Source organism: Somniosus microcephalus, chromosome 12 (assembly GCF_052327205.1).
Source record: "Somniosus microcephalus isolate GS21.2 chromosome 12, FLI_Smic_1.0, whole genome shotgun sequence".
In the NCBI taxonomy this organism is placed as follows: domain Eukaryota; kingdom Metazoa; phylum Chordata; class Chondrichthyes; order Squaliformes; family Somniosidae; genus Somniosus; species Somniosus microcephalus.
In genome coordinates this window covers 172,515,736-172,529,644 of record NC_140998.1, presented here as the reverse complement: position 1 = coordinate 172,529,644, position 13,909 = coordinate 172,515,736, and the positions used below count along the sequence as shown (strand labels likewise).

The window sequence follows — 13,909 nt, the reverse complement described above, 5'->3', positions numbered from 1 at the left end:
TGATGCCTCAAAAAATTCAATTGACTAGTCAGACCTGACCGACCCTTCACAAATCCATGCTGACTCTTTGATCAGCTTATGTTTGTCCAAGTGCTCAGTCACTCTGTCTCTGATGAGGATTTCAGTAACTTCCCCAAACTAACAGGACTGATGCTTGCCAGGGCCTTCCTCCCATTCTTCTTAAAAAAAAACATGGAGTAACACTTGCAATTTTCCACTCCAAAAGGCACAATTCCTATCTGGAGTGCTTTAGAAAATTATGACAAACACACCTGCAATTTCCTCATCTATTTCTATTATTAATACCCTGGGATGAAACCATCAGGTCCTGGAGATTTGTCTATTTTCACCATTACTTCTTATTAAAACATTCAATTCCTCCCATTGACTTATTTTTAGGTTCCCTTTCACAGCTGCTATTTTGTCCTCTTCCCCCACTGATACAAAGTACTCATTTACTAAGTCTGCCATTTACTTATTGTCGATTATAGTTACGCCTGCATTCATCTTTAATGGGCCCATTCATAGAATCGTAGACTGATACAGCACAGAAGGAGGCCATTCGAAAATTGGTCAACAGACAGGAAACAGAGAGTAGGAATAAATGGGTCTTTTTCGGGGTGACAGGCGGTGACTAGTGGGGTACCGCAGGGATCAGTGCTTGGACCCTAGCTATTCACAATATATATCAATGATTTGGATGAGGGAACCAAATGTAATATTTCCAAGTTTGCTGACGACGCAAAACTAGGTGGGATTGTGAGGAGGATGCAAAGAGGCTTCAAGGCGATTTAGACAAGTTAAGTGAGGGGGCAAATACATGGCATATGCAGTATAACGTGGATAAATGTGAAGTTATCCACCTCGGTAGGAAAAACAGAAAGGCAGAGTATTATTTAAATGCTGATAGATTGGGAAATGTTGATGTACAAAGGGACCTGGGTGTCCTTGTACACCAGTCACTGAAAGCAAACTTGCAGGTGCAGCAAGCAGTTAGGAAGACAAATGGTATGTTGGCCTTCATTGCAAGAGGATTTGAGTACAGGAGCAAGGATGTCTTACTACAGTTATACAGAACCTTGGTGAGACCGCACCTGGAGTACTGTGTGCAGTTAACATAAGAACATAAGAAGTCGGAGCAGGAGTAGGCCATACGGCCCCTCGGGCCTGCTCCGCCATTCAATAGGATCATGGCTGATCCGAATCTAGACTCACGTCCACTTCCCTGCCCTCTCCCCGTAACCCCCAATTCCCTTATCTGCTAGGAAACTGTCTATCTCCGTTTTAAATTTATTTAATGTTGCAGCTTCCGCAGCTCTCTGGGGTAGCAAATTCCATAGATTTACTGCTCTCTGAGTGAAGAAGTTTCTCCTCATCTCAGTTTTGAAAGGGCAGCCCCTTATTCTAAAATTATGCCTCCTAGTTGTAATCTCACCCATCAGTGGAAACATCCTCACCGCATCCACCCGATCAAGCCCCCTCACAATCTTATATATTTCGATAAGATCGCCTCTCATTCTTCTGAACTCCAATGAGTAGAGTCCCAACCTACTCAACCTTTCCTCATAAGTCAACCCCCTCATCTCCGGAATCAACCGAGTGAACCTTCTCTGAACCGCCTCGAGAGCAAGTATATCTTTTCTTAAATATGAAAACCAAAACTGCACGCAGTATTCCAGGTGTGGCCTCACCAATACCCTGTATAACTGAAGCAAGACTTGCCTGTTTTCATACTCCATCCCCCTTGCAATAAAAGCCAAGATTCCATTGGCCTTCCTGATCACCTGCTGCACCTGCATACTAACCTTCTGTTGGTCTCCTTACCGAAGAAAGGATATACTTGCCATAGAGGGAGTGCAGCGAAGGTTCACCTGACTGATTCCTGGGGTGGCAGGACTGTCGTATGGGGAGAGATTGGGCCGACTAGGCCTGTTTCCACTAGAGTTTAGAAGAATGAGAGGGGATCTCATTAAAATGTATAAAATTCTGACAGGGCGAGACAGACTGGATGCAGGGAGAATGTTTCCCCTGGCTGGGGGGTTTAGAACAAGGGGTTACAGTCTCAGGATACGGGGTAGGACATTTAGGACTGAAATGAGGAGAAATTTCTTCACTTAGAGGCTGTGGAGACCAAGTCACTGAATATATTTAAGACGGAGAGATAGATTTCTGGAGACAAAAGGCATCAAGGGGTATGGGGAGAGAGCGGGAATATGGTATTGAGATAAAGGATCAGCCATGATCATACTGAATGGCGGAGCAGGCTCGAAGGGCCGAATGGCCTACTCCTGCTCCTATTTTTCTATAACCCATCGTGGCTGTGCCAGCTTTGGTAGAGCTATCCAATGAGTCCCACTCCTCTGCTCTTTCCCCATAACCCTGAAACATTTTCCCCTTCAACTATTTATCCAACTGCTTTCTGAAAGTTACTATTGAATCAGTTTCCACCCTTTCAGGCAATGCACTCCAGATCACAACCCACGACGTTAAAAAACATCCACATCTCGCCTCTGGTTCTATTGCCAATTACCTTAAATCTGTCCCCTCTGGTTACTGACCCTTCTGCCACTGGAAACAGTTTCTCCTTATTTACTCCATCAAACCCTTCATGAATTTGAACACCTGTTAAAATCCCCCCTTAACCTTCTCTGCTCTAAGCAGACCCAGTTTTTCCAGGCTCTCCACATTACTGAGTCTTTCATCCCTAGTAGCATTCTAGTAAAGCTCCTCCGCATCCTCTTCAAGGCCAAGTTTGACTTCCTTCCTAAAGTGCGGTGCCCAGAATTGGCCAAATTCTTCAGCTGGGGCCTAACCAGTGTTTTATGAAGGTTTAGCATAACTTCCTTGCTTTTATGCTCTCTGCCTCTCTTTATAAAGCCAAGGCTTCTGTATGCCTTTTTAATAGCTTTCTCAACTTGTCCTGCCAGGTTCAAAGATTTGTGTATGTGGACTCCCAGGTGTCCTGTTCCTGCACCCCATTAAAAATTACACCATTTAGTTTATATTGCCTCCCCTTATTCTTCCTACCAAAATGAACCAAAGGGAAGCACGGTGGCATAGTGGTTAGCACTGTTGCCTCACAGCGCCAGGGACCCGGGTTCAAATCCAGCCTCGGGTGACTGTCTGTGTGGAGTTTGCACATTCTCCCCGTGTTTGCGTGGGTTTCCTCCGGGTGCTCTGGTTTCCTCCCACAGTCCAAAGATGTGCGGGTTAGGTTGATTGGCCATGATAAAAAAAATTGACCCTTAAGTGTTAGGGGGGATTAAATACGTGGGGTTACGGGGATAGGGCTTGGGTGGGATGGATGTCGGTGTAGGGACCGGGTGCTAGGGTTTGGATGATCAGCCATGATCTCATTGAATGGCGGAGCAGGCTCGAAGGGCCGAATGGCCTACTCCTGCTCCTATGTTTCTATGAATTACTTCATGCTTCTTTGCGTAAAATTTCATCTGCCATGTGTCTGTCTTCTTACCACTCTCTCGTAATATGTTTATAAAAACCTTAGGCGTTAGCATTGATATCCCTTGCAATTATTTTTCTATTCCCTTTTTGCACCTATTACTTTGTGTCCCTTTGTTGCTTTTTATCGTCTCTCCTGTCTGCTGGATTCCCACTTTTCCTTGCATTTGTACAAGCCTTTTCTTTTAGCCTGATGCCGTCTCTTACCTCATTTGTTGACCACGGTTGCTTAACTACACAAGCGGAGCATTTGCGTTTTAGGAGTACTTGCTGCTGAAACCCTCATCCATGCCTTTGTTACCTCTAATCTCAACTATTCCAATACTCTCCTGGCCCACCTCTCGCCCCCCTCCTGTAAATTTAGAAGAATCATAGAATGGCGACAGCACAGAAGGCGGCCATTCGGCCCGTCGAGCCCGTGCCGGATCTCTGCAAGAGCACTCCTCTGCCCTTTCTCGTAGCCCTGCAAATTTATTTCCTTCAGATACTTATCCAACTCCCTTTTGAAAGCAGTGATTGAATCTGCCTCCACCACCCTTTCAGGAAGTGCATTCCACATCCTAACCACTCGCTGCGTAAAAAGTTTTTTCTTACGTCGCCTTTGGTTCTTCTGCCAATCATCTTAAATCTGTGTCCTCTGGTTCTCGACTCTTCCGCCAATGGGAACGGTTTCTCTCTATCTACTCTGTCTAGGCCCCTCATGATTTTGAACACCTCTATCAAATCTCCTCTCAACCTTCACTACTCTAAGGAGAACAACCCCAGCTTCTCCAGTCTACCAACATAACTGAAGTCTCTCATCCCTGGAATCATTCTCATAAATCTTTTCTGCACCCTCTCTAAGGCCTTCACATCCTTCCTAAAGTGCGGTGCCCAGAATTGGACACGATATTCCAGTTGGGGCTAAACCAGTGTTTTATACAGGCTCATAATAATTTCCACACTTTTGTACTCTCGACCTCTATTTATGAAGCCCAGGATCCCATAAGCCTTTTAACTGCCACCTTCAAATGATTTGTGCACATATACCCCCAGGTCTCTGTTCGTGCACCCACTTCAGGATTGTACCATTTAGTTTATTATTTCCTCTCCCCATTCTTTCTACCAAAATGCATCACTTCACACTTTTCTGCGTTAAATTTCATCTGCCACGTGTCCGCCCATTCCACCAGCCTATGTCTTCCTGAAGTCTATCACTATCCTCCTCACTGTTCACTATACTTCCAAGTTTTGTGTCATCTGCAAGTTTTGAAATTGTGCCCTGTACACCCAAGTCCAAGTCATTAATATATATCAAGAAAAGCAGTGGTCCGAGAACAGACACCTGGGGAACCGGCCACTTGAGTTCATCCAAAACTCTGCTGCCCGCATCCTAACTCGCACCCAGTCCAGTTATATAAATGCAAGTTATTGCTGTCATACATACGGGTTTTATTATCCACAGATTAGCGGAGTCCGAGAAACCAGGAGCACTCTCGGTTTGAAACATGATCTGTGCTATGTTGCCGATTTGAGCTAAATTGGCCTCAGCACCCCTGGATTTGGATCCTGCTCCGAATTGCTATCGAGTGACATCTGCTGAAAACATGCGTGTAGGCAGCGGGATGGAATGACAACAACTTGTCGCGCCTTTAACGTAGTCAAACGTCCCAATGGCTCTTCACAGGAGTATTACAAGACAAAAACTTAACACCGAGCCACATAAGGAGAAATTAGGACCGATGACAAAAAGCTTGGTCAAAGATGTAGGTTTTGAGGAACGTCTTAAATGAGGAAAGAGAGGTAGCGAGGCGGAGAGGTTTAGGGAAGGAATTCCAGAGCTTGGGACCTAGGCAACAGAAGGCACGGCCACCGATGGTTGAGGGTTTCAGCAGCGGATGAGCTGAGGCAAGGGCGGAGACGGGTGATGTTACGGAGGTAGAAATAGGCAGTCTTAGTTTTGCCGCGGATGTGTGGTCGGAAGCTCATTACAGGGTCAAATATGACACCACGGTTGTGAACAGTGCGGTTCGGCCTCAGACAGATGTTAGGAAGAGGGATGGAGTCAGTGGCGAGGGAACGGAGTTTGTGGTGGGGATCGAAATGACCTGTCCTCCCCATCCCTGCAGATCATAGCACTCCTTCAGCATTGCGCTGAGGCATCAGCCTAAATTATGTGTTCAACTCCATAAGGCTGAACTTAATCCTTCTGGCTCAGACACGAGAGTGAACTTAATGTGGATTCAGATGTGGCGAGCATTTCCTTGTATTCTATTCTATTCTACACCCATCGTGCTCGGATTGTCAGCCAACATTCACTGGAGATTTGAACCCAGGACCTCCTGCATATCATGAAATTACTCAAGAATCTGATCTCGAGACCAATGAGACAGTTACTCATTTTAGACCATAAGGAGCAGAGCACAAGATATTTAAATCCTCTCCCACCAGAAACATAAAAGTTTGGGAACTGGTGGGACAGTTGGTTAGATACTATTTAAGTAGCATCCTTGCATGTGTCCCAGAAGATTGTGGATTCAAGCCCCATTCCACAAACTTTCCACTTGAGCAGTGCAGAAGTGAACAGCTCTGGTCAAAAACAAGTGAAACTTGCCACTTGGGGAAGTACAAATCTCTGTTGTGAGCACATATCATAGTCAGGTCTCCTGGAGTTATCACAGCTCTTCAATGACTGGCAAAATCAGTTGGACAGACATTAATGGCTTCTCAGAGGTTGAGGTAAGGGGATGTTTTTAATCATTTCAATAAACTAACTGACTTCCAGAAACAAGAAGGCATGATGCACTTAGCAATGACTTTCCATGGGGTATATCACACATTGACTCAAAAACACTTTGCACATTTATGAGCTTATTAAAAATAAAGGAGCAACAGGCTCCAATGATGGCTCTGAGGGTTTGAACACTAGTCCGTGTTGATATCAGCCAGGAACCCCTCACCGAAGCACTACACAGTGAACCCCTCTGGTAAGTACAATGTAAAGGTCACAGTGAGAGAACAGTCATGTTTGTCAGTGATGCCAACACTCATTATCTTGAGCTCACATGGAGACCAGGCACATGAATGACACACCAGAAGACTATCGACAAGGTTTTACAGTTCTGACATTTTCTACGACACTCCCCAGCACTACCAATCTGATGATTTTGTGCTGTGGATGTAAACTTGAACCTCTCAGCTCTGCCCAAACTGAATCTCCTTTCCTCTCCCTTCAGAGTAGTCCCATACTGAGGTGATGGCCCGTATGTCTGACCACATCACTCTGTCCTGCCTAGCCAGACCGACTCGTCGTTCCAGCAAACTGCATTCAACCTGAAAATAAACACTCCCACACCTCAGTAATGGACATCCTCTAGTGTTAGGGATATTTTACGTTTTCCAACACGGTTAGATTTCAAATAATATTTAATGCACCAGTTCAATTGCTTATCAAACATTTTGGTGCTACATGTCACAGTATCGCAGAGTGTCCACCAAGTGTCAGCCTTGATTCAGTGGTAGGTTAAAGATCGACTCCAGAACTTGAGCACAATCTAGGCTGACACTTCAGTGCAATACTGAGAGAGTGTCATGTCTGCCCTTTCATGTGGACAGAAAAGATCTCGCTGCACGATTCGAAGATCAGGTGAGTTCTCCCGGTGTCTTGGCCAACATTTATCCCTCAATGACATTGCCGAATCCCCCACCATCAACATCCTGGGGGTCACCATTGACCAGAAAGTTAACTGGACCAGCCACATAAATACTGTGGCTACAAGAGCAGGTCAGAGGCTGGGTATTCTGTGGCGAGTGTCTCACCTGACTCCCCAAAGCCTTTCCATCATCTACAAGGCACAAGTCAGGAGTGTGATGGAATACTCTTCACTTGCCTGGATGAGTGCAGCTCCAACAACACAAGAAGCTCGACACCATCCAGGACAAAGCAGCCCGCTTGATCAGCACCCCATCCAGCACCTCAAACATTCACTCCCTCCACCACCAGCGCACTGTGGCTGCAGTGTGTACCATCTACAAGATGCACTGCAGCAACTCGCCAAGGCTCCTTTGGCAGCACCTCCCAAACCCACAATCTCTTCCATCTAGATGGACAAGGGCAGCAGGCGCAGGGGAACACCACCACCTCCAAGTTCCCCTCCAAGTCACACACTATCCTGACTTGGAAATATATCGCTGATCCTTCATCGTCGCTGGGTCAAAATCCTGGAACTCCCTCCCTAACAGCACTGTGGGAGTACCTTCACCACACGGACTGCAGCGGTTCAAGAAGGTGGTTCACCACCACCTTCTCAAAGGCAACTAGGGATGGGCAATAAATGCTGGCCTTGCCAGCGACGCCCACATCCCATAAGCAAATTTAAAAAAAACCCACCAAAAATAGATTATCTTGGCAATTTCTCTCATTGTTATTTGTGGGGCCTTGGGTGTGCAAATGTGGGGGCTGCCATAAAAAGGGGTAGAAGTAATGCTACAGCTGCACAGAGCTCTAGTTAGATCGCATCTGGAGTACTGCATTCAGCTGTGGGCCCCGCATCTCAGGATGAATAGACTGGCCTTGGAGGGGGTGCAGCGCAGATTCACCAGAAAGATACCGGGGCTAAATTAGGAGGACAGGTTGCAGACTGGGCTTGTATGCCCTTGAGTATAGAAGATTATGGGGTGATCTAATTAAGGTGTTTAAGATGATGACAATTGAAAATTTCAAAACTGTGATTTTTGTTAGGCAAGGGTATTAAGGGCTACGGAACCAAGGCGGGAAGATGGAGTTAAGATACAGATCAGCCATGATCTAATTGAATGGCGGAACAGGCTCGAGGGGCTGAATGGCCTGCCCGTTGCTCTAAATTGGCTGCCGCATTTGCCTCAGTCCATTGGCATTTGTGGAAACAACATCCAGCCCCATTACCGTCAAACGCTGGCTGCTCACATCCACAAAACTAACGTAGCAACAGGACAGGAAAACAATGTCTAAAGAGAGAGGATAGGAACAACAGGTGACACAGCCCCAGGCAGGCGTTAACCAAACCGAGAAGGGCCTTGAAGCAGGTCTGCCAGCCCTCTCCTACTCACGCACGGGACGCACAAACCAGAGACATAAACATAACACCGCTATATGAAAATGCTTAAGATAATTACACCAACCGTAGATTTGGGACAAAGTGGGATACGGGGTGATATTAAAACCTTGAAAATATGGTTATCTTTTCATGGCAAAACATCTTTCTAGCTGGCTGTAATATCCCAGGTACCTTTGTAACGACAATTCAGAAGACGACCCAGAATAAGGTTGTTTTGCCAATTTCTCAATTGGTATTTGAACCATTGTGCACTATTGAACCATACAGATCAGGATATCCATGGTTCGATCCCTGGTCTGTTCTGAGTTAGCTGACATCAGCCAGAGCAGATGTAAGGAGGTCGTAAATGGGTACTGTGCCCCATGGCTTGGAGGGCCAACAAATCAAGGGTTTTGATCCCAATTACCAGTGATGCCCTCCGCCGCTGGAAGTGTCTGTAGTCTGACTAGTCTAGGTTCAAATGTGAAGAATGGTCATTTTGGTGAGGTCGTCAGGGCTGTGGTCCCCTGTGGAACAAGGATCAAGGATGGTACTTGTTTCACAGGGGACCACAGCCCTGACTGCCCCACCAAAATCAAGGGAAGAGAAGATGGCAGAAACTGAAAAATTGCAGATTTCTCTGCAGAACCTGATCCTACAAGCTCTGGCCACAAACGGATACCGAAACAAGATGGCAGACTAACATTGCTCCGCAACCAGAATAGGGCGTAGTGCCTTTCAAATTGGCACCAAGCAGAAAAAAGGCCAAATTCTGGGCCTTTTTATGAGGAATAAATTGGATATCACCAGTTACTTTATACCTAGTTACCTGGGGAGACAGTTTCAAACTATTAGCCAGGCATCCAAAACATGCCACTTCTGCAGCAAGCAACTTACATTTCTATAGCACTCACTATATTCAGAAACAAGTCTCTGACCTTCTACAGGGCAGAGTCGACTGATGTTTCAGAAGTGAAAGAAAGGTCTTCGGGTCAAGAGGAACTATACAGATCACACAATCTCCTACAAATACACAACCCAAAATACTGATAATTAGTGACCAGCCATCAAAACTCCACTTCACTGTTCAAAATGGTGCCAACACTAGGATTTCAGTCAAATATAATGGGAGCATGTCAAATTTTGCACAGTACTGATGGCTTGAGTACTGATGGCAGTGGTGGGAGCAATCCAAGCTGGTGAATTAAGAGTTGCCCACTGCATTAAAGTGGAACTTGTCCTACAGCATTTAGCACAGTAAATTAGACAAGTCAAAACACAGAGACGGTACTATGACTGTCTCACTGAGGTTACGGTCCATCACCTGATACTTGTATCTGACAACCAGTTCTGTTTTACCCTTGCCACACACCGTCCCCCAACAAAGAGAGCAGGTCCCTTGCTCCGAGGGCAGTGCTGCTCCGACTCGTCTACCAGCCCTGCGGAAGCTATCGCTATGCTGGAAATTGCGTTAGGAAAGCAGCTTTGTACCACTCTGCAACCACATTAGGAAATGCAGGTTGAACGGTCTCTACTTCAAAAGCCCGATAACAATTCACTTTTTTGGGTATATACCCAATAAAAAGCCACGTTTTGATTTTCAATTGAACCAAATTGAGCTGTGCCACAGCAATATTAACTTCTGATCAATGCCTCAGCTCCTCACTGTAAACTTTGAAACTTGCACTGGAACCCTTCCGCAGAAGTTAATGCTTCACAGTTACACCAAACACCTGACTGTACAAAACATGCACGATGGAAATAATCCAGGGTAATGATTTAAATGTCTTGGGAGCTCTGCTTATAAAGCACTGCATTATAATTACGTACAGAAGAGGTCATTCTGTTGTTTCACAAGAATGCATGCCATAAGAACATAAGAAATAGGAGCAGGAGTAGGCCCGTCGAGCCTGCTCCGCCATTCAATATGATCATGGCTGATCTTCTGCCTCAACTCCATTCACCAGCCCTATCGGCATATCCCTTGATGCCCTTACTAGTCAGAAATCTATCGACTTCTTTTTTGAATATACCCAATGACTGAGCCTCCACAGCCCTCTGGGGTGGAGAATTCCAAAGATTCACCACCCTCTGAAGAAATGTCTTCTCATCTCAGTCCTGAATGGCCTACCCTTTATCCTGAGGCTGTGGCCTCTGGTTCTAGACTCCCCAGCCAAGGGAAACATTCTCCCAGCATCCATCCTATCAAGCCCTGTAATAATTTTGTATGCTTCAATGAGCTCCCCTCTCATTCTTCTGAATTCAAGAAAACACAGGCCTAGTCCACTCAATCTCCCCCCATACAACGGTCCTGCCACCCCAGGAATCAATCCCGTGAACCCTCGCTGCACTCCCCCCACGGCAAGTATATCCTTCCCTAGGCAAGGAGACCAAAACTGCACACAGCACTCCAGGCGCGGTCCCACACAATTGGAGCAAGACCTCCCCACTCAAATCCTCCTGCAACGAAGGCCAGCACACTACCCGCCCCGACAACGGCCCGCTGCACCTGCACATCCACCCCCAGCGACTCATGCACAAGGACACCCAGGTCCCCCCGAGCATCCGCACTCCCCAATCCCTCACCATCCAGGAAACACTCTGCCCCTCCGTACCCTCTACCAAAGTGGACAACTTCACACCTATCCACACCATATTCCATCTGCCATGTTCTCGCCCACTCACCGAGCCTGTCGAGATCCCCTTGAAGCCTCTTCACTCAGAGGGTGGTGAATCTTTGGAATTCTTTACCCCAGAGGGCTGTGGAGGCTCAGTCAGAGTATATTCAAGACAGAGGTCAATAGATTGAGATATTAAGGGAATCAAGGGATCAGTTTAAGAAATGTGGTTATAATCTAAGTGTACACCTCAACAAGTTTCTGCCACCTACAAACCCCAAGCATCACCACTCACAAGGGAACAAATAAGCTGCTGTGTGGATGACTACATAAACCCGGTTCTCAGAGTTATTGACTCCAGAACCCTTCAGTTGTCTGATCTCAGCTGGCCCAGCCTTGGGGGGTTGGGGAGGGGGTTGCACTGCTTCTAGGCCACAGAGCTCCTGACTGGATCCCCTGCTGGAAAGCGTGTGGATGTTGGGCGAAGACAGGATCGGGTTTGACTCACTGGCACCAAAGGACAACCAACCCGTGTAAAACTGCAACCCTGGCATGAGTCAGCATCTTCAAGAAAGCAAAGAAAATTGGGAGTGCATGGAGGAAAATAACTTTGGCTGTATTTGTAACCCAGAGACCTGGCTTATCTAGTATTCATTTCAAGGGCAGGTGGGCAACTGTCATGTACAGCATTTTGTTGACTGAACAGGTTGGCTGCACCGCCAAATCTTAAAAATGATCATAAAAGCAAAAATACCGCGGATGCTGGAAATCTGAAATAAAAACAGAAAATGTTGTGACGAAAGGTCACCGAACTGAAATGTTAACTCTGGTTCTCTCTCCACAGATGCTGCCTGACCTGCTGAGTGTTTCCAGCATTTTCTGTTTTTATTTTATATTAAAAATGACTATCTTAGTCCAACTTTTGAATTTCATAAACAAACCCACTTTCTTGAAGACTTTAAAGTCCAGCATTCTCCTGTTTATTTCTATTCAATAAAATATTAATTTAAATATAAAACAATTTAACAAAACACCCATCTCAAGTCGACACTTTTGGACCATCAACTTTGGTAACATGTCTAATTTGACTTTGTGGATTCAGTTATTTTCAGGCGCTGTTCTTGGTGTTGACCAAAAAATAAATGTATCGCTGTTACTCCAATAATAAATGTTAATAACTGGATAAAACTTTCATTCCGGTTTTAAGAAGCTGAATTTGAGGGGGGGGGGGGGTGAAAAAGCAACCTCAACTGTCACATGTGAAAATTACTTTATTTTTTAAGCATCCAAAATTCTGGTGTCAGAGCCACCAGGAACAGCTTGCAAATTTATAATATAATTTTTATAAGTCTTTATTTGTTTGAAAATACAGCCCTCCAACAAAAAAACCCTAACCCTCCCAACCCACTTTTGCAAAAAAAAAGTGAACAGGCCGAGAGAGAGAGTGTGTGTGGAGAGAGGGGGGGGGGGGAAAGTTGTTGAGAGCTGACTGGAATCACACCGGGCAATCTGCAATCACACTGGGCAATCTGCCTCGCAGGAGGCAGCGGGGGCTTGAAGTTTGAGAAAGACGGGCTAGGCCCGAGGAGGAAGAGGCAAAAAGGCTGCGGGCGGGGTGCGGGTGGGGGAGGGAGGGTGCCTGGCCCTTTAAGCGGGCCCCCCCGATCCTCCCGCAGTGTAGAGCGGGGCTGGGGGCAATGGTGCGAGAGACCGGGGGGGGAGCTGGGGGCTGCTCAGGCCTTCGATCCTCCGGCGGATCCGCCACACGGAGGAAAAGAGAAAAAAAAATCCACTCGAGACATCGGGCCATCTGCCATGAAATAAGCGGCACAAACCCCGGCCTGGCCCGGCCCGGCTCAGCTCCCCCCACCGCACTCGCTCCCGCTCGCTCCCTCCCTCACACACTCACACTCGCCCAGCGCCCACTTACCTCGGCTCGCCCCGGCTTCTGCCTCGCCGCCGCCGCTCCTCCTCTCCCCGAGCCAAGATGGCGCTTGCCTTGGCGAGGCAGAGGCTGCGAGGTCTGACAGAGGGAGCGGGGCGGCCGGTCTCGCAGCCGCTCTGCCTGAGTCCCTCCGAGCGCCGCCCGCCCGCCGCCGCCCGCCATTGCGGCTCTACCCCCGGCCCCCGCAGGCCGGAGCAGCCGAGCGCCGACCCGCTCCCCGGCCCGGCTCGGCCCGCCGCTCGCGGCAGTGTCGGGCCCCTCTTCGCCCCCAGGCCGCTCGCTCCCCGGGAATTGCAGCGAGAAAGGGGGCGAATTCGGAGCGGCGAAAAAGAGTGGGGGGGGTTCATCGACCGGGTCGATGGTCGACTCTCAGGCCTGGATTGACGGAAATTGCCGAAGTCTGTGTGACGTCGCACGGCAGAGCCCACAGATGAACCAATCAGGCAGCGGCATTTGGTTCCTCGTGCGGCTCCGGGGAAGGAGGAGCGGCATCTCGCGAGATCTCCCCTCCGCCAGCAAACTTTCGGGAGATTTGGAAAAACAGTGCGTGAGCGGCCGCTGTCAATCATAGCGGGGGGCGGGGCCTACGCGGGCCGCACGGCGCAGGCGCAGCCCTCGGCACGCTGTGGGCTGAGGTGGCGGGAGAAGGAGAAGGAGGCGATGGAGTTGGCCTGCATTCGGGCCCTACTCACACAGCGCATCAAAATCACTCTCGTGTGCGGCGCGTACTCGGGATGTCTCCGGCATGTGGACACTACCACCAAGGCCGTCGTCTTGGATCAAGGCGAGGACAACTTGTGAGAGGGAGAGATTATAGAGAACTCCCCAAACAG

At 47.7% G+C, this 13,909-nt stretch overlaps 1 protein-coding gene across 3 annotated transcripts in view; it reads right to left on the bottom strand.

Annotated features, from left to right (window-relative positions):
* ino80 (INO80 complex ATPase subunit) overlaps positions 1 to 13,417 on the bottom strand; it is a 119,971-nt gene extending 106,554 nt beyond the window's left edge. For 2 of the 3 annotated variants that reach the window (XM_086003842.1, XM_086003843.1), the window contains exon 1: positions 13,062 to 13,413. The gene's annotated coding sequence lies outside the window, so the exon portion shown is untranslated. Of the gene's footprint in view, positions 1 to 13,061 lie in introns of all 3 variants that reach the window. The other variant, XM_086003844.1, reaches the window with a different exon arrangement.
* Between the last annotated feature and the right edge of the window lie 492 nt (positions 13,418 to 13,909).